Consider the following 25,337-nt stretch of genomic DNA (forward strand, 5'->3'; position numbering starts at 1 on the left):
AAGATTTATAGATGAATATCTCTTGAAAGCACCTGTAATGCCAGATTTAAAAATAACTTTACTGGGTAATCACACTTTGCGATAAAAGGGGATGCGATACTCAGAAAATTACCTAGTAATACAGGTCAGCGCCATCTTGGAACAATCGCATATCAAATCTAGTCTTGTATACTATTGTCAATAATCCCTTACCTTTGGTTGTCTTCATCAGAAAGCACTTCCAGGAATCCCAGGTCCACAACAAATGTATTTTCGTTCGAAAAAATTACTCCTTTATGTTCCAATAGCTTGTTCTTGTTAGCGCGTCTGAAGGCTGCTCCAAAACTACCGTCGGCCAGCTCTTTCGAGAAAATGCATTTTTTTTTCATTTAGGTTCGTTCAAACATGTCAAACGTTGTATAACATAAATCTTTACGGCCTTTTTCAACCAGAGCTCCAATAAGATTCAAGGGGGATGATTGCATTGTCTTTCAAAACGTTTCGAAAGGGGAGGGTAGCCAGGGGCGCCGGCGTCATAATGGTGATGGCCCTCCTCATGTGACCAATTTCAACAGTGTCTCATTCATTCAGTTTTCACAGTAGGAGACTCAAACCACTTTCTAAAGACTGGGGACATCTAGTGGAAGCAATAGGAAGTGCTCAATGAACCATTGCTCACTGTGTGAATTACAGGCAAAGTGGTGAAGATGAGTCCACAATTCAGAATTCCACATCCTGTTACGATCGGTCTCGGGGTTTTGACTGCCATATGAGTTCTGTTATACTCACAGACACCATTCAAACAGTTTTAGAAACTTTAGGGTGTTTTCTATCCACAAGTATTAATTATATGCATATCCTAGCTTCTTAGTTTGAGTAGGAGGCCGTTTAAAATGGGCACGAATGTTTTTCAAAAATCGCTGTAGCGCCCCCTATCCTAGGCGACCGTCAAGAGGTTAATGAACCTACATTTCTTAAAATCAATCCCATATACTATGTTCTTACAGAAAAGTTATTTTATTTTCCAGTGCAGCCAAAATTGAAGGCTATCAAATGCTTCTCAAAGATGCCCTCTGGTGGTCAAACTAGCACTAACTAGCATTAATGGTAACAATGGCTGACAAATAAATAACGTGCCATAGAATTCTGCGACAACCAGCAACGTATGCTGCAGTATGATGCACCTTTTAAAGGAAGAACCAATGTACCTCCACAAACCGATGCTGGCACTAGGACAGCGCTCAATGAGCTGTATACGGCCATAAGTAAACAGGAAAACGCTCACCCAGAGGCGGCGCATATAGAGGCCGGGGCCTTTAATGCAAGAAAACTCAAATCAGTTTTACCTCATTTCTTCCAGCATGTTATATGTGCAACTAGTGGGAAAAAACTATAGACCACCTTTCTCCACACACAGAGACGCGTACAAAGCTCTCCCTCACCAGCCATTTGGCAAATCTGACCATAATTATGTCCTTCTGATTCCTGCTTACAAACAAACTAAAACAGGAAGCACCAGTGACTCGGTCAATAAGAAAGTGGTCAGATGAAACAATTGGTAAGATACAGGACTGTTATGCTAGCACCAACTGGAATATGTTCCGGGATCCTTCAGATGGCATTGAGGAGTTTAGCCACATCAGTCACTGGCTTCATCAATAAGTTCATAGATGACGTCATCCCCATAGTGAATAGTGACCGTATGTACATACCCCAAACAGAAGCCATGGATTACAGGCAACATCCGCACTGAGCTAAAGGGTAGAGCTACCGCTTTCAAGGAGTGGGACTCTAACACGGAAGCTTATAAGAAATCCTGCTATGCCCTCCGACGAACTATCAAACAGGCAAAGAGTCAATACAAGACTAAGATCGAATCGTACTACACCGGCTCTGACGCTCGTCGGATGTGGTAAGGTTTGCAAACTATTACAGACTACTAAGGGAAGCACAGCCGAGCGCTGCCCAGTGACACAAGCCTACCAGACAAACTAAATTACTTCTATGCTCACTTCAGGGCAAGTAAAACTGAAGTATGCATGAGAGCATCAGCTGTTCCGGACGACTGTGTGATTATGCTTTCCATAGCCGATGTGAGTAAGACCTCTAAACAGGTCAACATTAAAAAGGCTGCAGGGCCAGATGGATTACTGCACCTGTCTGAGTCTGTAATACCAACGTCTTTCAAGCAGACCACCATAGTCCCTGTGCCCAAGAACACTAAGGTAACCTGCCTAAATGACTATCAACCCGTAACAATCACATCTGTAGCCATGAAGAGCTTTGAAAGGCTGGTCATGGCTCACATCAACACCATTATCCCAGAAACCCTAGACTCACTCCAATTTGCAAACTGCCCCAACAGATCCACAGATGATGCAATCTCTATCGCACTCCAGACTGCCCTTCACACCTGGACAAAATCAACACCTATGTGAGAATGTTATTCATTGACTACAGCTCTGCGTTCAACACCATAGTGCCCTCGAAGCTCATCACTAAGATAAGGACCCTGGGACTATACACCTCCCTCTGCAACGGAATCCTGGACTTCCTGACAGACCGCCTCCAGGTGGTAAGGGTAGATAACAATAGATCCGCCACACTGATCCTCAACATGGGGGCCTCTCAGGGGTGCGTGCTCTGTCCCCTCCTGTACTCCCTGTTCACTCATGACTGCGTGGCCAGGCATGACCCCAACCCCATCATTAAGTTTGCCGATGACACAACAGTGGTAGGCCTGATCACCGACAACGACAAGAGAGCCTATAGGGAAGAGGTCAGAGACCTGGTCGTGTGGTGCCAGGACAACAACCTCTCCCTCAACGTGATCAAGACAAAGGAGATGATTGTGGACTACAGGAAAAAGAGGACCGAACACGCCCCCATTCTCATTCACAGGGCTGTAGTGGAGCAGGTTGAGAACTTCAAGTTCCTTGGTGTCCACATAACCAACAAACTAACATGGTCCAAGCACACCCTGACAGTTGTGAAGAGGGCACGACAAAACCTATTCCCCCTCACGAGACTGAAAAGATTTGACATGGGTCCTCAGCTCCTCAAAAGGTCCTACAGCTGCTCCATCGAGAACATCCTGACTGGTTGTATCACTACCCGGTGTGGCAACTGCTCGGCCTCCGACCGCAAGGCACTACAGAAGGTAGTACGTACGGCCCAGTACATCACTGGGGCCAAGTTTCCTGCCATCCAGGACCTCTATACCAGGCGGTGTCAGAGAAAGGCCCTAAAAATTGTCAAAGACTCCAGCCACCGTAGTCATAGACTGTTCTCTATGCTCCCGCACGGCAAGCGGTACCTGAGTGCCAAGTCAAGGTCCAAGAGGCTTCTAAACAGCTTCTACCCCCAAGACATAAGCCTCCTGAACATCTAATCAATTGGCTACCCAGATAATTTGCATTGCCCCCCCCCTTTTTTTACGCTGCTGCTTCTCTCTGTTTATTATGTATGCATAGTCACTTTAACTCTACCTACATGTACATACAATTACCTCAATTACATTGCACCCGCACATTGCACCCGCACATTGCACCCGCACAATGATTCTGTACTGGTACCCCCTGCAGATTTCCACTGGCCTAATGTCCATTGCTTGTGTTTCTTGGCCCAGGCAATTATCTTCTTCCTTATTGGTGTCCTTTAGTAGTGGGTTATTTGCAGCAGTTTGTCCATGAAGGCCTGATTCACGTCTCCTCTGAACAGTTGATGTTAAGATGTGTCTGTTACTTGAAATATGTGAAGCATTTATTTGGGCTACAATTTCTGAGGCTGGTAACTCTAATGAACATATCCTTTGAAGCAGAGATAACTGGGTTTTCCTTCCCTGGGTATGTCCTCATGAGAGCCAGTTTCATCATTGCGCTTGATGGTTTTTGCGACTACTAAACTTTCAAGGCTCTTGAAATGTTACGGATTGACTGACCATATCTTAAGGTAATGAGGGACTGTCATTTCTCTTTGCTTATTTGAGCTGTTCTTGCCATAATATGGACTTGGTCTTTTACCAAATAGTGCTATCTTCTGTATACCACTCCTGCCTTGTCACAACACAGCGCATTGGCTCGGAAAGCATTTCCACAAATTTACTTTTACAAGGCACACCTGTTAATTGAAACACATTCCAGATGACTACCTCATGAAGCCGGTTGAGAGAATGCCAAGAGTGTGCAAAGGTTTCATCAAGGCAAAGGGTGGCTAATTTGAAGAATCACAAATATAAATTATTTTGATTTGTTAAACACTTTTTTGGTTACTACATGATTCCATGTGTTATTTCATCATTTTGATGTCTTCACTATTATTCTACAATATAGAAAATAGTCAAAAATAAAGAAAAACCCTGGAATGAGTAGGTGTGTCCAAACCTTTGACTGATACTGTATATACATACATAAACTCAGCAAAAAAAGAAACGTCCCTTTCTCAGGACCCTATCTTTCAAAGATAATTCGTAAAAATCCAAATAACTTCACAGATCTTCATTGTAAAGGGTTTAAACACTGTTTCCCATGCTTGTTCAATGAACCATTAAAGAACATGCACCTGTGGAACAGTCGTTAAGACACTAACAGCTTACAGACGGTAGGCAATTAAGGTCACAGTTATGAAAACTTAGGACACTAAAGAAGCCTTTCCACTGACTCAGAAAAACACAGGGTCCCTGCTCATCTGCGTGAACGTGCCTTAGGCATGTTGCAAAGAGGCATGAGGACTGCAGATGTGGCCAGGGCAATAAATTGCAATGTCCGTACTTTGAGAGGCCTGAGACAGCACTACAGGGAGACAGGATGGACAGCTGATCGTCCTCGCAGTGGCAGACCACGTGTAACAACACCTGCACAGGATCGGGACATTCGAACATCACACCTGGGGACAGGTACAGGATGGCAACAACAACTGCCCGAGTTACACCAGGAACGCACAATCCCTCCATCAGTGCTCAGACTGTCCGCAATAGGCTGAGAGAGGCTGGACTGAAGGCTTGTAGGCCTGTAGGTCTCACCAGACATCACCGGCAACAACGTCGCCTATGGGCACAAACCCACCGTCACTGGACCAGACAGGACTGGCAAAAAGTGCTCTTCACTGACGAGTCGCGGTTTTGTCTCACCAGGGGTGATGGTCGGATTCGTGTTTATCGTCGAAGGAATGAGCGGTACTCCGAGGCCTGTACTCTGGAGCGGGATTTGGAGGTGGAGGGTCCGTCATGGTCTGGGACGGTGTGTCATCAGACTGAGCTTGTTGTCATTACAGGCAATCTCAACGTGGCGCATTACAGGGAAGACATCCTCCCCCCTCATGTGGTACCCTTCCTGCAGTCTCATCCTGACATGACCCTCGAGCATGACAATGCCACTAGCCATACTGCTTGTTCTGTGCGTGTTTTCCTGCAAGACAGTGTTCTGCCATGGCCAACGAAGAGCCCGGATCTCAATCCCATTGAGCACGTCTGGGACCTGTTGGATTGGAGGGTGAGGAGTAGGGCCATTCCCCCCAAAAATGTCCGAGAACTTGCAGGTGCCTTGGTGGAAGAGTGGGGTAACATCTCACAGCAAGAACTGGCAAATCTGGTGCAGTCCATGAGGAGGAGATGCACTGCAGTACTTAATGCAGCTGGTGGCCACACCAGATGCTGACTGTTACTTTTGATTTTGACCCCCCTGTTTTTCAGGGACACATTATTCCATTTCTTTTAGTCACATGTCTGTGGAACTTGTTCGATTTATGTCTCAGTTATTGAATCTTGTTGTGTTCATACAAATATTTACACATGTTAAGTTTGCTGAAAATAAACACAGTTGACAGTGAGAGGATGTTTCTTTTTTTGCAGAGTTTCTATATATGTTTATATATATACATATATATTGTTTATGGCACACAAAGCACTTGTCTGATTCGCACCTGTGTCAGTGGACAAATCTATTGCGGAGGCCGCAGGGAAGGCACAGTCCAAGAAAAAGGGGATTGTGGCTAAGATGCACAATGCATGTCTCTTTTCAGAATGTGCTTTCTCCCGCCATTTCGTGTACTTTCAGTGTTTAATAACTTCGTTATTTGAATTCTTTGCCCTTTGATTGTTAGTGTCTGTCAATTCCCCATTACGTATATCACCAGTAGCACATTTACCCATAAATCCCATGATTTTGAATATACAATGTTTTTTTGGTTACGGTCATTTCTGTTACTGCATTCAATATATTATTATTACTCCAGTCTTTTAACGTTCACATTGTCGGAGTGGAGACGTTGTTTGCAGAGTGCACAACTTTTGCTACACGTGAGAAAGAAGTTTTGGTTTATTTCATTTCGGAGTTTTGTCAATTTATTAACTGTTTTTTCTTTGGAGCGCTCCTGTTAAATGTCTCATAAGTAAGGGCGCGCACCTGATTATGCATAAAAGCAGACCTAGGCTTCATGGCATTCATGCAAATGTAGGCAAATAAATGTGCACATTTGGGAATTTGATAGTATTTCTGATTGTCTTAATTAACTCGCCACAAATAATGAGCTGTGGTGCTTCTCAGTTTGTTAGTGTAAGCTTTAGGACGGACCCAGTTGATACTATTTTTCAAGTTAATTGCAGACAGGCCATGCGCAGCCAATGTGATTTATAGGATATTTATTTGTATCAGGATATTTTCTACCTCCAGGCTGCAATGTTTTTATTTGTTGGCTTTATGTAGGCTATTTTTACATAGTTGACAATGGCAATAGAAGTTACTTTTAGATTTCTATCATTTTCATTTAGATTAACCACATGACAATGATTTTGAGATGTTATTATAAATTAAATTAAACTGTTCCATGAAAATGCGTAAATGAAAACTATAACTGGCACACAGCTCGGTAGAAATGGTAATATAAATTGGCATTCCACAGGAAAAAGGTTGCCAACCCCTGATGTAGCCTATTACCGGCAACATCAGGAACATAATGGCAAAATCTGTGAAGGCCAGCAGGAGCGGGTGGAGGATGGTCGGTTCGGGTTTTTTTCTTCTGGTTATCCTGATCTCTGGCTCCCTCTTGAGTTATTTGTGTCTTATGTAATCAAACAGTGTGCTTAAAGCATCAGACTAGCTCAGTGCATTTAGTTGATTTTATTTAAACACATATGGTGTGTCTATATATGGACAAATACACATTGAAAAATGATTACCAATCGATTAATCCTCTTATGGCTCTGTTTGGCATAATGATACATAGTCAAGTTTCATTCTAATGTAATACATTGGGAGCTTAATTCAAATCACATTGTTGCTCAGTGTTTGAATTGTAAAAGGCATCTCTTCAAATGTACCATTTAACAAGGTCCCGTCATTGTTTATTTACCAGCCTGCATAGCTGCACATCACTTCTATGAAAGGCACATACACACAAGCACTTCCGAATGAAAGGCACACACATAAACACACTTAAAATACCCACATGGAAATTACCCTCTGTTCGACCTTGGAGTGCTTCTGGAAATCACTCCAAGGTCGGCCAGCGTGGCATCAGGGGACTGTGCTAAGGACAGATTAATTAGCCTAATTTGGGGAACAATGAGCAGATTCCTGATTAGTTTCCAACTCACTGTGGAAAGAATACTCTCCTGTGCAACCCTATGAACAGTAGCATGTTTTAGGCCATTTTAGATGAGGGCAGCATCGGTGGTGATTCTGTGGCTATTGTGGTATTTGATAGCATAGTTTAACATTTGTGCTTATGATGTGGATGCTAGCGTTGGTATGCATGGGTAAGGACACTACGAGGTAAGCAACAGTATGCAATGATTATGATGCTACAATGTGAGCAAAGCTATGGATTTGATGCTAGGTGCCCATTCTTGCATAAAGACTGCATTCTTGTGTAAATGGAACCTCACATACCTGCTAAAGCTTTCTACACTAGTCATCGGTAAAATCTATAGAAGGTAGAGGTAAAGAAAATTATCAATGTTACACAAAGAGAACATTCCAGAATAGACTCCTATGAGCTCAACATTGTAGTAACTTTGGCAAAGCAGACAACAGTGGAAGAGACAATGCTATGCAAAGCTCCGCAATCAATGCTATGGATGAACGGACGGTCATGGTCGTAATCCAGGACGAGATCTGTCAGTGGAGATTAATGGGCCGTCGACAAACTGCTCACAGGCGATGACACTGATTAGGCCCCAAACTCTGCCCATTTGTTTGAAAGATGGTTCATTAGACATAAGACTGTATATACCACACCTCCCTGGTTTTAAAGGAAATAAATGTCTCATTACAATGCCCCCATACATCTTAAACCAATTTTGTTTGGGATTAGGGAAGGAAGGTTTGTAGTCTGAACCCCTCCTTGGTCAATATATTGGTTCCAGGTGCAAGCATGCGTGAAGTAGTGAGTGGGTATACAAACATACTATATCCTCCCACATACACATAGTGATGTTACATTTGATACTTGAGCTCCGAGGCATCCGTAGAAATTGCCGATGTGTGTACCACTTTATCAGAAGTACGTCATCACATTTAACCAAGGTAAGGTGATTGGGAACATGAACAAGTACAAATAGATCAGCTATGAGATGCGTAAATCAATCAAAGAAGCAAAAATACTTTATGGGGACATAGTGGAGTCGCAACTCAATGGCTCAGACACGAGATGCATGTGGCAGGGACTTCAGACGATCATGGATTATAAAGGGAAAACCAGCCGGGTCGCGGACACCGAAGCCTCACTCCCAGACAAACTTAACACCATCTTCACCCGCTTCGAGGAAAACAACACAGCGCCACCTTCTGGGGCCGCTGCTGCTCACGAGGACTGCGGGCTCCCAATCTCTGTAGCCAATGTGAGTAGAACTTTCAAGAGTGTTAACCCTCTCAAGGCTGCCGTCCCAGACGGTATCCAAAGCCATGTCCTCAGAGCATTCGCAGACCAGTTGGTTGGAGAGTTTACGGGCATATTCAACCCCTGCCTATCCCCCACTTGCTTCAAGATGTCCACCATTGTTCCTGTACCCAAGCAAGCTATGGTAACTGAACTACATGACTACATGACTATCGCAATCGCCTTTGCACTGCACACCGCCCTATCTCACCTGGACAAGGGATACCTATGTGAGAATGCTGTTCATCGACTACAGCTCTGCTTTCAACACCATAGAGCCCTCCAAGCTCGTCACTAATCTCAGGGCCCTGGGTCCTAGACTTCCTGATGGGCCGACACCAGCTGGTGAGGTTAGGCAACAACATCTCCGCTACGCTGATCCTCAACACAGGGGCCCCACAGGGGTGTGTGCTCAGCCTCCTCCTGTACTCCCTGTTCACCCATGACTGCATGGCTATGCATGACTCCAACTCAATCATCAAGTTTGTTGGTGAAATAAACCGCCTGACTATCAACAACGATGAGACAGCCTACAGGGAGAAGGCTAAAGCCCTGGTGGAGTAGTGCCAGGAAAATCACCTCTCCTTCAACATAAAGAAAAAACCAAAGGAGCTGACTGTGGACTATAGAACACAGAAGAGGGAGAAAGCCACCATCCACATTGACGTGGCTGCAGTGGTGGGTCAAAAGCGGAGTGCACATCACTGACGACCTGAAATGGACCCACCACACCGACACCGTGGTGAAGAAGGCACAACAGTGCCTCTTCAACCTCAGGCGGCTTCAGAATTTAAGCATGGCTCTCCAGAGGGTGGTGCGGTCAGCCCAACGCATCACCAGGGGCACGCTGCCTGCCAGGACATTTACAGCACACGTCAAAGGAAGAGAATTAACGACCTCAGCCACCCAAGCCATGTTCTGTTCACTCTGCTACCATGTAGCAGGCAGAGATGCTACTGGTGAGTCAGAGCAGGGATCGAGTGACTGAGAAACAGCTTCTATCACCAGGCCATCAGACTGTTGAACAGACATCTCTAGCCGGCTACCTGCCCAGTACTCAGCCCTGCACCTTGAAACTAATGCCCCACGTATTTAGAGTCAGTGAACGCTGGTCAGCTTATATTCTGTTTATATATTGTTGATTACTTACAGTGTAAGAATATACTGTATTCTATGACACAGCTCATCCTAAAACAGTGGATTCGGAAAGTATTCAGACCCCTTCACTTTTTCCACATTCTGTTACATTACAGCCATATTCTAAAATAGATTTTTTAAATTTCCTCATCAATCTACACACAATACCCCATAATGACAAAGAAACAGTTAAGACAAATTGGCAGTATTCAGACCCTTTGCTATAAAACTCAAAATTGAGCTCAGGTGCATCCTGTTTCCATTGATCATCCTTGAGATGTATCTACAACTTCATTGGAGTCCACCTGTGGTAAATTCAATTGTTTGGACATGATTTGGAAAGGAGCACAGCTGTCTATATAAGGTCCCACCGTTGACAGTGCAAGTCAGAGCAAAAATCAAGCCATGGGGTTGAAGAAATTGTCCGTAGAGCTCCAAGACAGGAATGTGTTGAGGCACAGATCAGGGGAAGGGTACCAAAACGTTTCTGCAACATTGAAGGTCCCAAAGAACACAGTGGCCTCCATCATTCTTAAATGGAAGAAGTTTGGAACCACCAAGACTCTTCCTAGAGCTGGCCGCCCGGCCAAACTGAGCAATTGGGGGAGAAGGGCCTTGGTCAGGTGACAAAGAACCTGATGGTAACTCTGACAGAGCTTTAGAGTTCCTCTGCGGAGACGGCAGAAACTTCCAGAAGGACAACCATCTCTGCAGCACTCCACCAATCAGGCCTTTATGGTAGAGTGGCCAGACGGAAGCCATTCCTCAGTAAAAGGCACATGACAGCCCGCTTGGAGCTTGCCAAAAGGCACCTAAAGGACCCTCAGACCATGAGAAACAACATTCTCTGGTCTGATGAAACCAAGATTGAACTCTTTGGCCTTATTGCCAAGTGTCACGTCTGGAGGAAACCTGGCACCATCCCTATAGTGAAGCATGGTGGTGGCAGCATCATGCTGTGGGGATGTCTTTCAGCAGCAGTGACTGGTAGACTAGTCAGGATAAAGGGAAAGATGAACGGAGCAAAGAGGGATCCTTGATGAAAACCTACTCCAGAGCGCTCAGGACCTCAGACCGGGGTGAAGGTTCACCTTCCAACAGGACAATGACCCTAAGCACACAGCCAGAAGGCCAGGAGTGGCTTCAGGACAAGTCTCTGAATGTCCTTGAGTGGCCCACCCAGAGCGCGGACTTGAACCCGATTGAACATATCTGGAGAGACCTGAAAATAGCTGTGCAGCAACACTCCCCATCCAACCTGACAGAGCTTGAGAGGATCTGCCGAGAAGAATGGGAGAAACTCCCCCAATACAGGTGTTCCAAGCTTGTAACGTCATGCCCAAGAAGACTCGACGCTGTAAACACTTCCAAATGTGCTTCAACAAAGTCCTGAGTAAAGGTTTGGAATACTAATGTGAATGTCACATTTCTGTTTTTTTGGTTTTGTAACTTTGCAAAAAAAATTAAAAATGTTTTTGCTTTGACATTATGGGATATTGTGTGAAGATTGATGGGGGAAAAAAACGATTTAATACATTTTAGAATAAGGGGTCTGAATACTTTCCGAATACTGTATTTCTGCTAATGTATATACCATTTTATTTTCCAAATTATTTTCTATTTTATCCACACCGCATATTTATATTGTCACTCTAATATATTTACATGAATTGTTATTTCTAGATTAAAAAATATATATAGTTTTCTATTATTGTAAATTTGTATTGTATTTGCGAGACATTCTACTGCACTGTTGGAGACAGTAACACAAGCATATCGCTGCACCTGCCATAACACCTGCAAATCTGTGTAAGCGGTCAAATAACTCAACATTTGCAAAGCATTTCACCCCAAAACTGTTGAAACTATAATTGAGTGCATCACTTTCAATTCTATAATATTGCAGCATATCCTACAGACCAGAAATGAATGGCTACATTTGTTTGAGGGAGACATCTTCAAAGAGAAAATTCTGTCAGTTTCAATCACCTTATCCAACTTCTAGATAGAAAATAATAAAAATTGGCAGCTTCATTAAACAGTACCCGCAAAACACCAGTCTCAATGTCAACAGTGAAGAGGCGACTCCGGGATGCTGGCCTTCTATTCTAGGCAGAGTTTCTCTGTCCAGTGTCTGTGTTCCTTTGCCCATCTTAATCTTTTCTTTTTATTGGCCTGTCTGAGATATGGCTTTTTCTTTTCAATTCTGCCTAGAAGGCTAGCATTCCGGAGTCTCCTCTTCACTGTTGACATTGAGACTGGTGTTTTGCTATTGGTGTTGTACTATTTAACCTCTCTTGGGTAGGGCGCAGTATTTTGACGTCCGGATCAAAAGCGTGCCCAAAGTAAACTGCCTGTTACTCAGGCCCAGAAGCTAGGATATGCACATAATTGGTAGATTTGGATAGAAAACACTCGAAAGTTTCTAAAACTGTTCAAATTATGTCTGTGAGTATAACAGAACTGATATATGGCAGGCGAAACCCCGAGGACAAACCATCCCCCCCCAAAAAAAATATTCAGCCTACCACAATTTTCAATGGCTACCACTTTTATTATAAGGCCAAGTCTACCAGATTGAAGTTCATATGGCTTCTACTAGATGTCAACCGTTTCTAGAAAGTGTTTCAGGCTCCCATTTTGGCTGTAGTGTTTCCAAGCGCGTGGAAGAGAGGGCGTTCCTTTAATATTTTTCTCCGGTAAAGACAATAACGATTCTCCATCTTAAATTTTATCGTTTATTTACGTATTAGGGTACCTAAGGTTTGATTATAAACATTGTTTGACTTGTTTGGAAAAGTTTATTAGTAACGTTTGGGATTCATTTTGTATGCATTTGATGGAGGGAAACTGGGTGGATTATTGACTGAAGCGTGCCAGCTAAACTGAGTTTTTATGGATATAAAGGACATTATTGAACAAAAGGACCATTTGTGATGTAACTTGGACCTTTTGGAGTGCCAGCAGAAGAAGATCATCAAAGGTAAGGCATTTTTTATATCGCTATTTCTGACTTTCGTGCCGCACCTGCCTGGTTGAAATATGTTTTTCATGTGTTTGTATGCGGGGCGCTGTCCTCAGATAATCGCATGGTTTGCTTTCGCCGTAAAGCCTTTTTGAAATTTTACACAGCGGCTGGATTAACAAGAAGTTAAGCTTTATTTTATCGTATTACACTTGTGATTTTATGAAAGTTAAATATTTATAATACTGTCGTTTCACCGGTAGTTGGCCAGGTGGGACGCTACCGCCCACAAATTTTCTAAAGGCACGAGGTCAGGGCTTTGTGTTGGCCCCTCCAATACCTTGACTTTGTTGTCCTTAAGCCATTTTGCCACAACTTTGGCAGTATGCTTGGGGTCATTGTCCATTTGGAATACCCATTTGCAACCAAGCTTTAACTTCCTGACTGATGTCTTGAGATGTTGCTTCAATATATCCATATAATTTTCCTGCCTCATGATGCAATCTATTTTGTGAAGTGCACCAGTCCCTCCTGCAGCAAAGCCCCCCCACAACATGATGCTGCCACCCCCGTGCTTCACGGTTGGGATGGTGTTCTTCGGCTTGCAAGCCTCCCCCTTTTTCCTCCAAACATAACAATGGTCATTATGGCCAAACAGTTCTGTTTGTTTCATCAGACCAGAGGACATTTATCCAAAAATTATGATCTTTGTCCCCATGTGCAGTTGCAAACTGTAGTCTGGCTTTTTTATGGCGGTTTTGGAGCAGTGGCTTCTTCCTTGCTGAGCGGCCTTTTAGGTTATGTCGATATAGGACTCGTTTTACTATGGATATCGATACTTTTGTACCTGTTTCCTTCAGCATCTTCACAAGGTCCTTTGCTATTGTTCTGGGATTGATTTGCACTTTTCGCACCAAAGTACGTTCATCTCTAGGAGACAGAACGCGTCTCCTTCCTGAGCGGTATGGTCCCATAGTGTTTATACTTGCGTACTATTTTTTGTACAGATGAATGTGGTACCTTAAGGCGTTTGGAAATTGTTCAAGGATAAACGAGACTTGTGGAGGTCTACAATTCTTTTTCTGAGGTCTTGGCTGATTTCTTTTGATTTTCCCATGTCAATCAAAGAGGCACTGAGTTTGAAGGTAGGCCTTGAAACACATCCACAGGTACACCTCCAATTGACTCAAATGATGTTAATTAGCCTATCAGAAGCTTCTAAAGCCATGACATAATTTTCAGGAATTTTCCAAGCTGTTTAAAGGCACAGTCAACTTAGTGTATGTAAACTTCTGACCCACTGGGTATGTGATGAAGTGAATTATAAGTGAAATAATCTGTCTGTAAACAATTGTTGGAAAAATGACTTGTGTCATGCACAAAGTAGATGTCCTAGAATGTTAACAAAAATCTAAATATTTTTTATATTTGAGATTCTTCAAAGTATCCACCCTATACCTTGATGACACTTTGCACACACTTGGCATTCTCTCAACAAGCTTCATGAGGTAGTCACCCGGAATTATTCCAATCAACAGGTGTGCCTTGTTAAAAGTTAATTTATGGAATTTCTTTCCTTCTTAATGCGTTTGAGCCAATCAGTTGTGTTGTGACATGGTATGGGTGGTATACAGAAGATAGACCTATTTGGTAAAAGACCAAGTCCATTATATCTTTAAGACATGAAGGTCAGTCAATCCGTAACGTTTTAAGAACTTTGAAAGTTTCTTCAAGTGCATTCCCAAAAACCATCAAGCGCTTTGATTAAAATGGCTCTCATGAGGACCGCCACAGGAAAGGAAGACCCAGAGTTACCTCTGCTGCAGAGGAAATGTTCATTAGCGTCACCAGTCTCAGAAATTGCAGCCCAAATAAATGTTTCACAGAGTTCAAGAAACAGACACATCTCAACATCAACTGGTCAGAGAAGACTGCGTGAATTAGGCCTTCATGGTCGAATTGCAGCAAAGAAACCACTACTAAAGGACACCAATAAGAAAAGACTTGCTGGGGCCAAGAAACACGAGCAATGGACATTAGATGTGTGGAAAACTGTCCTTTGATCTGATGAGTCCAATTTTGAGATTTTTGGTTCCAAACACTGTGTCTTTGTGAGACGCAGAGTAGGTGAACCGATGATCTCCGCATGTTTAGTTCCCAACGTGAAGCATGGAAGAGGAGGTATGATGGTGTGGGGGTGCTTTGCTGGTGACACTGTCTGTGATTTATTTAGAATTCAAGGCACACTTAACCATCATGGCTACCACAGCATTCTGTAGCGATACGCTATCCCATCTGGTTTGGCTTAGTGGGACTGTCATTTGTTTTTCAACAGGACAATGACCCAACACACCTTCAGGCTGTGTAAGGGCTATTTGAACAAGAAGGAGAAAGCTGGAGTGCTGCATCAGATGACCTGGCCTCCACAATAGTAGTAGGTGTGTCCAATGCAAACGAATTACCAGCATAGACCAATAACAGCACTACATTTGCGCCCATATCTCCAATCGCACACATTTACACTTTTCTCATTCACACTTTTCTGATTTCCTATCCATCACAGGAAGTTGACCCGTGTCCCAGCTCAACTTACATCACTCAGTCCCGTCTACTATACTTGTATAAGACCAGAATGACAGCCAGACAGATACCTTTGAGGCTGGGCACACTAACTCCCCTCCCTCCCTCCATCCCTTCCCTCCCTTCCCCTCATTGTGTTAGCCTCCCGGCGGGCGGCCCCAGGAGGATGGTAATTGCAGGGCGAGTAAACAGGGCGATGGCGGCGATGACAGGGGAGGCTGAGGGTAACCAGTAGTGACAGGTGACGCTTGTTCAATTTTCTCTCCCCGCCGCACCTCAGCGCGTGCTCGCCAAGTGACTTATTGTGACTATCATTTGTTTTCAACAGGACAATGACCCAACTCACCTTCATGCTGTGTAGGGGCTATTTGATCAAGAAGGACAGTGATGGAGTGCTGCATCAGATGACCTGGCCTCCACCTTTTTTTAAATATTTTATTTATCCTTTATTTAACTAGGCAAGTCAGTTAAGAATAAATTCTTATTTACAATGACGGCCTACCAAAAGGCAAAAGGCCTCCTCAAGGGTATGAATAAAATAAATGAAATAAATGTAAATAAATTAAATTAAAATATAGGACAAAACACACATCACGGCAAGAGAGACAACACTACATAAATAGAGACCTAAGTCGACAACATAGCATGGCAGCAACACATGACAACACAGCATGGTAGCAACACAACACAACAACATGGTAGCAGCACAACATGGCAGCAGCACAATATTGTAGCAGCACAAAACAGGGTACAAACATTGTTGGGAACAGACAACGGCACAAACGGGTGTGGTATGTGGAGGATGAGGACTGCAGTAGATGTCTCAGATGGGGGGAGTGAGGCCTAAGAGGGTTTTATAAATAAGCAACAACCAATGGGTCTTGCAGCGTATATACAGGGATGACAACTTGTAGACTTATTTACGTGCTACTGCTGCTGTGCGGTTTGTTGCTAACCTTACTTTGCTACCTGCCAACTTTACGGTTTTTACTTTTGAATTACCGTTTTAAAAAAAATGTAATCCCCTCGCTCAACTTTTTTCATTCAACTTTTTCCCCCCGAGGCTTTATCTGGATGTTGTTCGTCAGGACCTCCACCAGCCGAAGCTAAGTAGTAACTTTAACATTATGCCTTCTAATTGCAGGCGCTGTACTCATAATATACAGGAGAACGATCGCCTTATGGCAAGGATAGCCGTACTGCAAGCCCAGCTTCAGACGCAATCGTTAGGCAAGTGTAATTTAAGTGTAGAAAAGGATGAAACCGCGTCTGTGCCACCAATAAGTACAGATGGTAGTATAATTCCCCTCGCACTGTCCCCGCAGCCAGACAATTCTCTCATGGCTTCTGGAGGGAAATGCTGTAGGAATGCACAACCGGTGTCGCTCATTCAGCCGACAGAAACTCTCAACCTGGTTCTCCCCATTAAACAACGGGTCGGAGTCAGAGGACGAGCCTTCTCTGGTCTCTCCTCCTCCCGTTACAGGGTCTGAGACGCCGAAGCCTCCCACCATTAGCTCTGACAAATTGAAAACCCTAGTCATTGGCGACTCCATTACCCGCAGTATTAGACTTAAAACAAATCATCCAGAGATCATATACTGTTTACCAGGGGGCAGGGCTACCGACGTTAAGGCTAATATGAAGATGGTGCTGTCTAAGGCTAAAACTGAGGAGTGTAGAGAGTATAGGGATATTGTTATCGACGTCGGCACCAACGATGTTATGATAAAACAGTCAGAGGTCACCAAGCGCAACATAGCTTTAGCGTGTTAATCAGCTAGAAAGATGTGTCGGCATCAAGTAATTGTCTGTGGCCCCCTCCCAATTAGGGGGAAGGATGAGCTCTAAGTCTCACAACTCAATCGCTGGTTGAAAACTGTTTTCTGCCACTCCCAAAATATATAATTTGTAGATAATTGGCCCTTTTTCTGGGACTCACCCAAAAACAGGACCAAGCCTGGCCTGTTGAGAAGTGACAGACTCCATCCTAGCTGGAGGGGTGCTCTCATCTTATCTACGAACATAGACAGGGCTCTAACGCCCCTAGCTCCACAATGAGATAGGGTGCAGGCCAGGCAGCAGGTAGAGTCTGCCACTAGCACAGTCAGTGTAGTAAGCTCACCTAACCCCATTGAGACTGTGTCTGTGCCTCGATCTAGGTTGGGCAAAACTAAACATGGCGGTGTTCGCCTTAGCAATCTCACTGGAATAAAGACCTCCTCCATTCCTGTCATTATTGAAAGAGATTGTGATATCTCACATCTCAAAATAGGGCTACTTAATGTTATATCCCTCACTTCCAAGGCAGTTACAGTCAATGAACTAATCACTGATAATAATCTTGATGTGATTGGCCTGACTGAAACATGGTTTAAGCCTGATGAATTTACTGTGTTATTAAATGAAGCCTCACCTCCTGGTTACACTGGTGACCATATCACCCACGAATCCCGCAACGGCGGAGGTGTTGCTAACATTTACGATTGCAAATTTCAATTTACAAAAAAAAAACGGCCCTCTTTTCAACTTTTGAGCTTCTAGTCATGAAATCTATGCAGCCTACTCAATCACTTTTTATAGCTACTGGCCGTACACCGCGTTCCTCACGGAGTTCCCATCGGACCTTGTAGTCATGGCAGAAAATATTCACATTTTTGGTGACTTTAAGATTTACATGGAAAAGTCCACAGACCCACTCCAAAAGGCTTTCGGAGCCATCATCGACTCAGTGGGTTTTGTCAAACATGTCTCCGGACCTACTCACTGCCACAGTCATACTCTGGACCTAGTTTTTTCCCGTTGAATAAATGTTGTGGATCTTAATGTTTTTCCTCATAATCCTCATAATCCTATTTGCAATCGCAACAACTAATCTGCTCAGACCCCAACCAAGGATCATCAAAAGCCGTGCTATAAAATCTCGGTCAACACAAAGATTCCTAGATGCACTTCCAGACTCCCTCCACCTACCCAAGGACGTCGGAGTACAACAATCAGTTAGAACTTCCTCAGCTAATGCGATTAGCATGAGCTCGTAAGTAACAAGAAAATTTCCCAGGATATAGACATATCTGATATTGGCAGAAAGTAAAAATTCTTGTTAATCTAACTGCACTGTCCAATTTACAGTAGCTATTACAGTGAAAGAATACCATGCTATTGTTTGAGGAGAGTGCACAGTTCTGAACATGAAAAGTTATTAATAAACCAATTAGGCACATTTGGGCAGTCTTGATGCAACATTTGGAACAGAAATGCAATGGTTCATTGAATCAGTCTAAAACGTTGCACATATACTGCTGCCATCTAGTGGCCAAAATCTAAATTGCAGCTGGGCTAGATTAAAAAACATTTCTCTTGCATTTCAAAGATGATGGTACAAAAAAATACAAAAAATGTTTTTTTTTCTTTGTATTATCTTTTACCATATCTATTGTTATATTCTCCTGTCATTTTAGGAGAAAATTGAAAAAAAGGGCCAATCCTGAAGAGGTTTTAACCACCTAACTGAGGAACTCAATTTAACCTTACGTAATCCCCAAGATGCAGTCGCACCCCTAAAAACAAAAAACATTTGTCGTAAGAAAATAGCTCCCTGGAATACAGAAAATACCCGAGCTGGCGCTACACCAAACTGGAAGTCTTCCGACTAGATTAGAATGACAGTACCGTGCAGTATCGAAGAGCCCTCACTGCTGCTCGATCATCCTATTTTTCCAATTTAATTGAGGAAAATAAGAACAATCCTTAATGTGTTGCCTTGGCTGTGTGTTTTGGGTCATTGTCATGCTGGAATACCCATCCACAACCCATTTTCAATGCCCTGGCTGAGGGAAGGAGGTTCTCACCCAAGATTTGACGGTACATGGCCCCGTCCATCGTCCCTTTGATGCGGTGAAGTTGTCCGGTCCCCTTAGCAGAAAAACACCCCCAAAGCATAATGTTTCCACCTCCATGCTTGACGGTGGAGACGGGGTCATAGGCAGCATTCCTCCTCCTCCAAACACGGCGAGTTGAGTTGATGTCAAAGAGCTCCAATTTGGTCTCGTCTGACCACAACACTTTCACCAGTTGTCCTCTGAGTCATTCAAATGTTCATTGGCAAACTTCAGATGGGCATGTATATGTAATCTTGAGCAGGGGGACCTTGCGGGCGCTGCAGGATTTCATTCCTTCACGGCATAGTGTGTTACCAATTGTTTTCTTGGTGACTATGGTCCCAGCTGCCTTGAGATCATTGACAAGATCCTCTCGTGTAGTTCTGGGCTGATTCCTCACCGTTCTCATGATCATTGCAACTCCACGAGGTGAGATCTTGCATGGAGCCCCAGGCCGAGGGATATTGACAGTTCTTTTGTGTTTCTTCCATTTGCGAATAATCGCACCAAATGTTGTCACCTTCTCACCAAGCTGCTTGGCGATGGTCTTGTAGCCCATTCCAGCCTTGTGTAGGTCTACAATCTTGTCCCTGACATCCTTGGAGAGCTCTTTGGTTTTGGCCATGGTGGAGAGTTTGGAATCTGATTGATTGATTGCTTCTGTGGACATGTGTCTTTTTTACAGGTAGCAAGCTGCGGTTAGGAACACTCCCTTTAAGAGTGTGCTCCTAATCTCAGCTCGTTACCTGTATAAAAGTCACCTGGGAGCCAGAAATCTTTCTGATTGAGAGGGGGTCAAATACTTATTTCCCTCATTAAAATGCAAATCAATTTATAACATTTCTGGCATGCGTTCTTCTGGATATTTTTGTTGTTATTCTGTCTCTCACTGTTCAAATAAACCTACCATTAAAATTATAGACTGATCATTTCTTTGTCAGTGGGCAAACGTACAAAATCAGCAGGGGATCAAATACTTTTTTTCCCCACTGTAAACTTTGATGAAAGATACAAGTTTTATGCATTGGATTATAGATAACCTACTCCTTGATGCAACCGCTGTGTCAGATTTCAAAAAAGCTTTACGGTGAAAGCACACCATGCGATAATCTGAGTACAGCGCTCAGCCACCAAAACAAGCCATACAGATACCTGCCATGTTGTGGAGTCAACAAAAGTCAGAAATAGTGTTATAAATATTCACTTACCTTTGATGATCTTCATCGGAATGCACTCCCAGATATCCCAGTTCCACAATAAATGTTTGTTTTGTTCAATAAAGTTAATCTTTATGTCCAAATACCTCCTTTTTGTTCGCGCGTTTAGTTCACTATTCCAAATGCACAAGGCGCGGGCACTAAGTCCAGACGAAAAGTAAAAAAAGTTCCATTACAGTTTGTAGAAACATGTCAAACGATGTATAGAATCAATCTTAAGGATGTTTTTATCATAAATCTTCAATAATATTCCAACCGGACAATTCCTTTTGTCTTTAGAAATGAAAGGGAACGGAGCTCGTGGCCACGGCCGCGCACGTGACTAAAATAAAGGCTTTCAGGCAGACCACTGTTTCAAACAGCTCTTATTCGCTCCCCTTTTACAATAGAAGCCTGAAACAACGTTCTAAAGACTGTTGACATCTAGTGGAAGCCTTAGGAAGTGCAATCTGACACTGTAAATATCACTTGAAAAACTACAAACCTCAGATTTCCACACTTCCTGATTGGATTTTGTCTCAGGTTTTGTTATACTCACAGACATCATTCAAACAGTTTTAGAAACTTGAGAGTATTTTCTATCAAAATCTACTAATAAAATGCATATCTTAGCTTCTGGGCCTGAGTAGCAGGCAGTTTACTCTGGGCACGCTTTTCATCCGAACGTGAAAATACTTCCCCCCCAGCCCAAAGAGGTTAATTCATTTTTGATACTGCCGCAAAGCTAACTAAAAAGCAACATTCCCCAAGAGGATGGCTTTCACTTCAGCAGTGATACATTCATGAACTTATTTGACGAAAAGGTCATGATCATTAGAAAGCAAATTATGGACTCCTCTTTAAATCTGCGTATTCCTCCAAAGCTCAGTTGTCCTGAGTCTGCACAACACTGCCAGGACTTAGGATCAAGGGAGACACTCAAGTGTTTTAATATTATATCTCTTGACACATTGATGAAAATAGTCATGGCCTCTAAACCTTCAAGCTGCATACTGGACCATAATCCAACTAAACTACTGAAAGAGCTGCTCCCTCTGATTGGCCCTCCTATGTTGAACATAATAAATGGCTCCCTATCCACCGGATGTGTACCAAACTCACTAAAATTGGCAGTAATAAAACCTCTCTTGAAAAAGCCAAACCTTGACACAGAAAATATAAAAAACTATCAGCCAATATCGAATCTCCCATTCCTCTGAAAAAAATTGAAAAAGCTGTTGCACTGCAACTCACTGCCTTCCTGAAGACAAACAATGTATACGAAATGCTTCAGTCTGGTTTTAGACTACATCATAGCACTGAGAATGCAGAATGCTTTTGATACCATTGATCACCACATTCTTTTGGAGAGATTGGAAACCCAAATTGGTCTACACGGACAAGTTCTGGCCTGGTTTAGATCTTATCGGTCGGAAAGATATGTTTGTCCTTTGACAAATCAACTGTACATTTTGGTGTTCCTCAAGGCTCCATTTTAGGAAAATTATTGTTTTTACTATATATTTTATCCTCTTGGTGATGACATTCAGAAACACAAGGTCAACATTCACTGCTATGCGGATGACACACAGGTGTACATTTCAATGAAACATGATGAAGCCCCAAAATTGCCCTCCCTGGAAGCCTGTGTTTCAGACATAAGGAAGTGGATGGCAGCAAATGTTATACTTTTAAACTAGGACAAACAGTGATAGTTCTAGGTCCCAAGAAACAAAGAGATCTTCTGTTGAATATGACAAGAAATCTTGATGGTTGTACAGTCATCTCAAATAAAACTGTGAAGGACCTCGGCGTTACTCTGGACCCTGATCTCTCTTTTGACGAACATATCAAGACTGTGTCAAGGAAAGCTTTTTCCATCTATGTAACATTGCAAAAATCAGGAACTTTCTGTCCAAAAATTATGCAGAAAAATGAATCCATGCTTTTGCCACTTTTAGATTAGACTACTGCAATGCTCTACCTTCTGGCTACCCTTATAAAACACTAAATACACTTCAGTTAGCAAAACACGGCTGCTAGAATCTTGAACAGAACCAGAAAAATGTATCACATTACTCCAGTGCTAGACTCTCTACACTGGCTTCCTGTTAAAAGGCTAGGGCTGATTTCAAGGTTTTACTGCTAACCTACAAAGCATTACATGGGCTTGCTTCTACCTATCTTTCCGATTTGGTCCTGCCGTGCATACCTACATGTAGGCTACGGTCACAAGACGCAGGCCTCCTTACTGTCCCCAGAATTTCTAAGCAAACAGCTGGAGGCAGGGCTTTCTCCTAAAGAGCTCAATTTTTACGGAATGGTCTGCCTATCCATGTGAGAGACACAGACTCGGTCTCGACCTTTAAGTCTTTATTGAAGACTCATCTCTTCAGTAGGTCCTATGATTGAGTGTAGTCTGGCCCAGGAGTGTGAAGGTGAACGGAAAGGCACTGGAGCAACAAACCACTCTTGCTGTCTCTGTCTGGCCGGTTCCCCTCTCTCCCACTGGGATTCTCTGCCTCAAACCCTATTACAGGGCTCAGTCACTGGCTTACTGGTGCTCTTCCATGCCGTCCCCAGGAAGGGTGCGTCACTTGAATGGGTTGAGCAGTGTTAAACAGTGTTTGACATGCTTCAAAGTACGGTAATGAAATATTTAGACATTTTTTGTCACGAAATGCGCTCGCGCGTTACCCTTCGGATAGTGACCTGAACGCACAAACAAAACTGAGGTATTTTGATATAACTATGGATTATTTGGAACCAAAACAACATTTGTTGTTGAAGTAGAAGTCCTGGGAGTGCATTCTGATGAAGAACAGCAAATGTAATCCAATTTTTCTAATAGTAATTCTGCGTTTAGGTGACCCCGAAGTTGGCGGATGTCAAAATAGCTAGCCGTGATGGCCGAGCTATGTACTCAGAATATTGCAAAATGTGCTTTCGCCGAAAAGCTATTTTAAAATCGGACATAGTGATTGCATAAAGGAGTTCTGTATCTATAATTCTTAAAATAATTGTTATGTATTTTGTCAATGTTTATCATGAGTAATTTAGTAAATTCACCGGAAGTTTTTGGTGGGTATGCTAGTTCTGAACATCACATGCTAATGTAAAAAGCTGTTTTTTGATATAAATATGAACTTGATTGAACAAAACATGCATGTATTCTATAACATAATGTCATAGGAGTGTCATCTGATGAAGATCATCAAAGGTTAGTGCTGCATTTAGCTGTGGTTTGGGTTTATGTGACATATATGCTTGCTTGGAAAATGGCTGTGTGATTATTTGTGTCTATGTACACTCCTAACATAATCTAATGTTTGCTTTCGCTGTAAAGCCTTTGAAATCGGACAATGTGGTTAGATTAACGAGAATCTTATCTTTAAAATGGTGTAAAATAGTTGATTGTTTGAGAAAATTGATTTGTGGTATTTTAGTTGGTTTTGTATTTCGCGCCGTGCGATGCCATTGGCTGTTGGCTAGGGGTTCCGCAGGCAGAACGGAGACATCAATATTCCTTAGCCGGCCCACAGGAATGGAATGGTCTACCATATCAAAAGCTTTGGCCAAGTCAATAAAAATAGCAGCACAACATTGCTTAGAATCAAGGGTAATGGTGACATCATTGAGGACCTTTAAGGTTGCAGTGACACATCCATAACCTGAGCGGAAACCAGATTGCATACCAGAGAGAATACTATAGCCATCAATAAAGTCAGTCAGTTGATTATTGACAAGATTTTCAAAAACTTTTGATAAACAGGGCAAAATGGGATGAGTTGGACCACAGAGTGAAGGAAAAGCAGCCAACAAGTGCTCAGCATATGTGGGAACTGCTTCAAGACTGTTGGAAAAGCATTCCAGGTGAAGCTGGCTGAGAGAATGCCAAGAGTGTGCAAAACTGTCATCCAAGGCAAAAGGCGGCTACTTTGAAGAATCTAAAATCTAAAATATATTTTGATTTGTTTAAAAACAAATGTTACTACATGATTCCATATGTTTTATTTCATAGTTTGATGTCTTCACTATTATTCTACAATGTAGAAAATAGGAAAAATAAAGAAAAATGAGTAGGTGTGCCTAAACTTTTGACTGGTACTGTAGCTGCCATTAGCTGGTTAGTTTCTTGGTCAAAGCAGCTTACATGCTATGGAATTTGTGATGCTTTTTGCTGTAGGATTATGGACAAGGCGATAGTGGGTGAAACATTATGTACAATGTTTAAAAAATCATGTGCTCCTAACATGTCCTGTGCTGTGTTGTGCTGTGTTTGGGGTGAATGACAGGTCTGGTTATAGCACTGTATCCTTTTATAGGGTTTTAGACATATCACCTCCATGCAATGCTGTAAGAGGCACTATAGCAAGCTTGGCTGAGGGCCCTGACATGGCCCCTGATTCAGGGGGAAAGTGGGACAGTGGGGACAGGCAGCAGCACGAGGCCCTGTTCACAGAAGGGCCCTGTGCCACCTGGACCAACTCTCCCATTCTCTCCTTTAGATCCCTCCACTCCATGCCTCTGCTAGAGTATCCATGTTAATTTATCTATATTTATCTTATTCCGTTCTTCTTTCTCATTGCTAAAACAGTGACAGGAACTACACCTCACTTATACCCAACTAACTTTTACCCTACAAACACCCTAGTCCCTTTGATGTTTTCCCAAACAAAAGCTACCAAACTTCCATGTCAAAACCTCCACCCATTTTACCATCTA

The 25,337-nt window shown here is 42.9% G+C and overlaps 1 protein-coding gene across 1 annotated transcript in view; it reads right to left on the reverse strand.

Annotated features, from left to right (window-relative positions):
* Positions 1 to 25,337, reverse strand: part of LOC115162606 (MAM domain-containing glycosylphosphatidylinositol anchor protein 1-like) — a 367,347-nt gene that overhangs the window by 230,349 nt on the left and 111,661 nt on the right. The window lies entirely within an intron of this gene.

The sequence above is a fragment of the Salmo trutta genome, chromosome 25, assembly GCF_901001165.1.
Source record: "Salmo trutta chromosome 25, fSalTru1.1, whole genome shotgun sequence".
NCBI lineage: Eukaryota > Metazoa > Chordata > Actinopteri > Salmoniformes > Salmonidae > Salmo > Salmo trutta.